The sequence below is a fragment of the Oncorhynchus keta genome, chromosome 19 (assembly GCF_023373465.1).
Source record: "Oncorhynchus keta strain PuntledgeMale-10-30-2019 chromosome 19, Oket_V2, whole genome shotgun sequence".
In the NCBI taxonomy this organism is placed as follows: domain Eukaryota; kingdom Metazoa; phylum Chordata; class Actinopteri; order Salmoniformes; family Salmonidae; genus Oncorhynchus; species Oncorhynchus keta.
In genome coordinates this window covers 81021980-81026365 of record NC_068439.1, presented here as the reverse complement: position 1 = coordinate 81026365, position 4386 = coordinate 81021980, and positions in this window count along the sequence as shown.

Below are 4386 nucleotides of genomic sequence, written 5' to 3'. Positions count from 1 at the left end.
CAGAGTTCCAGGACATCACCAGGACATCACCAGGACATCACCAGGACCGTGTTCCAGGACATCACCAGGACATCACCAGGACAGAGTTCCAGGACATCACCAGGACCGTGTTCCAGGACATCACCAGGACATCACCAGGACATCACCAGGACATCACCAGGACATCACCGGGACATCACCAGGACATCACCAGGACATCACCAGGACATCACCAGGACATCACCAGGACATCACCAGGACATCACCAGGACATCACCAGGACAGAGTTCCAGGACATCACCAGGACAGTGTTCCAGGACATTACCGGGACAGAGTTCCAGGACATCACCGGGACAGAGTTCCCACCCATCCAGGACATCACCGGGACAGAGTTCCAGGACATCACCGGGACAGAGTTCCAGCCCATCCAGGACATCACCTGGACCGTGTTCCAGGGCATCACTGGGACCGTGTTCCACCCATCCAGGGCATCACTGGGACTGTCTACGGTGCCCTGAGGAAGTCCTGCAGCATGATCAAGGATACCCCCCCCACCCCAATCATGAGCTGAGATCCCTTACAGTTGGGCAAATGGTATCAAAGTTTGAGGTCTGATACCAACAGGCCCAGATTCAATCTAGTGTACAAGCCATCAGACTGCTGAACACTTGAAGTGGACTGACCACACACACACACACACACACCACTAGGCTACCCTGCCACCTCTACACTCTAACCACTAGGCTACCCTGCCGCCCCTACACTCTAACCACTAGGCTACCCTGCCGCCCCTACACTCTAACCACTAGGCTACCCTGCCACCTCTACACTCTAACCACTAGGCTACCCTGCCGCCCCTACACTCTAACCACTAGGCTACCCTGTCGCCTCTACACTCTAACCACTAGGCTACCCTGCCACCTCTACACTCTAACCACTAGGCTACCCTGCCGCCTCTACACTCTAACCACTAGGCTACCCTGCCGCCTCTACACTCTAACCACTAGGCTACCCTGCCACCTCTACACTCTAACCACTAGGCTACCCTGCCGCCTCTACACTCTAACCACTAGGCTACCCTGCCGCCTCTACACTCTAACCACTAGGCTACCCTGCCACCTCTACACTCTAACCACTAGGCTACCCTGCCACCTCTACACTCTAACCACTAGGCTACCCTGCAGCCCCTACACTCTAACCACTAGGCTACCTGCCACCTCTACACTCTAACCACTAGGCTACCTGCCACCTCTACACTCTAACCACTAGGCTACCTGCCACCTCTACACTCTAACCACTAGGCTACCTGCCTCCTCTACACTCTAACCACTAGGCTACCTGCCTCCTCTACACTCTAACCACTAGGCTACCCTGAAGCCTCTACACTCTAACCACTAGGCTACCCTGCAGCCTCTACACTCTAACCACTAGGCTACCCTGCCGCCTCTACACTCTAACCACTAGGCTACCCTGCCGCCTCTACACTCTAACCACTAGGCTACCCTGCCACCTCTACACTCTAACCACTAGGCTACCCTGCCGCCTCTACACTCTAACCACTAGGCTACCCTGCCACCTCTACACTCTAACCACTAGGCTACCCTGCCACCCCTACACTCTAACCACTAGGCTACCCTGCCGCCTCTACACTCTAACCACTAGGCTACCCTGCCGCCTCTACACTCTAACCACTAGGCTACCCTGCCACCTCTACACTCTAACCACTAGGCTACCCTGCCACCTCTACACTCTAACCACTAGGCTACCCTGCAGCCCCTACACTCTAACCACTAGGCTACCCTGCCGCCTCTACACTCTAACCACTAGGCTACCCTGCCACCTCTACACTCTAACCACTAGGCTACCCTGCCGCCCCTACACTCTAACCACTAGGCTACCCTGCCGCCTCTACACTCTAACCACTAGGCTACCCTGCCACCTCTACACTCTAACCACTAGGCTACCCTGCCTCCTCTACACTCTAACCACTAGGCTACCCTGCCACCCCTACACTCTAACCACTAGGCTACCCTGCCGCCCCTACACTCTAACCACTAGGCTACCCTGCCCCCTCTACACTCTAACCACTAGGCTACCCTGCCACCTCTACACTCTAACCACTAGGCTACCCTGCCACCCCTACACTCTAACCACTAGGCTACCCTGCCACCTCTACACTCTAACCACTAGGCTACCCTGCCACCCCTACACTCTAACCACTAGGCTACCCTGCAGCCTCTACACTCTAACCACTAGGCTACCCTGCAGCCTCTACACTCTAACCACTAGGCTACCCTGCCACCTCTACACTCTAACCACTAGGCTACCTGCCACCTCTACACTCTAACCACTAGGCTACCTGCCTCCTCTACACTCTAACCACTAGGCTACCCTGCAGCCCCTCCACTCTAACCACTAGGCTACCCTGCCACCTCTACACTCTAACCACTAGGCTACCCTGCCGCCTCTACACTCTAACCACTAGGCTACCCTGCCACCTCTACACTCTAACCACTAGGCTACCCTGCCGCCTCTACACTCTAACCACTAGGCTACCCTGCCACCTCTACACTCTAACCACTAGGCTACCCTGCCACCCCTACACTCTAACCACTAGGCTACCCTGCCGCCTCTACACTCTAACCACTAGGCTACCCTGCCGCCTCTACACTCTAACCACTAGGCTACCCTGCCACCTCTACACTCTAACCACTAGGCTACCCTGCCACCTCTACACTCTAACCACTAGGCTACCCTGCCGCCCCTACACTCTAACCACTAGGCTACCCTGCCGCCTCTACACTCTAACCACTAGGCTACCCTGCCACCTCTACACTCTAACCACTAGGCTACCCTGCCGCCTCTACACTCTAACCACTAGGCTACCCTGCCACCTCTACACTCTAACCACTAGGCTACCCTGCCACTCTAACCACTAGGCTACCCTGCCGCCTCTACACTCTAACCACTAGGCTACCCTGCAGCCCCTACACTCTAACCACTAGGCTACCCTGCAGCCCCTACACTCTAACCACTAGGCCACCCTGCCGCCTCTACACTCTAACCACTAGGCTACCCTACCGCCTCTACACTCTAACCACTAGGCTACCCTACCCCCTCTACACTCTAACCACTAGGCTACCCTGCCGCCTCTACACTCTAACCACTAGGCTACCCTGCCGCCTCTTCCCTGATAGACATGTAAATATTGTACTATAAATACTTCCTGATGCTGAAACATTTATTCTGTTATACTGAGACGTTTACTTTATGTTTGTATTATCTTTTATAATGTTTTCTTGTTGAGTAGGGACCTGCTGTAAGCGGTTCGTTGGACTGTGTATAACCACGTGTATCCTGCCCATAGAGACTAAAACTTTACCGGTTTCTTTTTCAATCGCTTTGGTGCTATTTTCACAAGTATGTGTGAATTTTCTAAACTATAAGTACAAGACTCTAAACTGGCTACTCTCCACACCCTGGCGGTCTTCAGGAGAAGTGTCTCTAGACCCTGGCGGTCTTCAGGAGAAGTGTCTCTACACCCTGGCGGTATTCAGGAGAAGTGTCTCCACACCCTGGCGGTCTTCAGGAGAAGTGTCTCTAGACCCTGGCGGTCTTCAGGAGAAGTGTCTCTACACCCTGGCGGTCTTCAGGAGAAGTGTCTCCACACCCTGGCAGTCTTCAGGAGAAGTGTCTCCACACCCTGGCGGTCTTCAGGAGAAGTGTCTCTAGACCCTGGCGGTCTTCAGGAGAAGTGTCTTTGCACCCTGGCAGTCTTCAGTAGAAGTGTCTCCACACCCTGGCAGTCTTCAGGAGAAGTGTCTCCACACCCTGGAAGTCTTCAGGAGAAGTGTCTCCACACCCTGGCAGTCTTCAGGAGAAGTGTCTCCACACCCTGACAGTCTTCAGGAGAAGTGTCTCCACACCCTGGCAGTCTTCAGGAGAAGTGTCTCCACACCCTGGCAGTCTTCAGGAGAAGTGTCTCTACACCCTGGCAGTCTTCAGGAGAAGTGTCTCCACACCCTGGCAGTCTTCAGGAGAAGTGTCTCCACACCCTGGCAGTCTTCAGGAGAAGTGTCTCCACACCCTGGCAGTCTTCAGGAGAAGTGTCTCCACACCCTGGCAGTCTTCAGGAGAAGTGTCTCCACACCCTGACAGTCTTCAGGAGAAGTGTCTCCACACCCTGACAGTCTTCAGGAGAAGTGTCTCCACACCCTGGCAGTCTTCAGGAGAAGTGTCTCCACACCCTGACAGTCTTCAGGAGAAGTGTCTCCACACCCTGACAGTCTTCAGGAGAAGTGTCTCCACACCCTGACAGTCTTCAGGAGAAGTGTCTCCACACCCTGACAGTCTTCAGGACAAGTGTCTCTACACCCTGGCAGTCTTCAGGAGAAGTGTCTCCACACC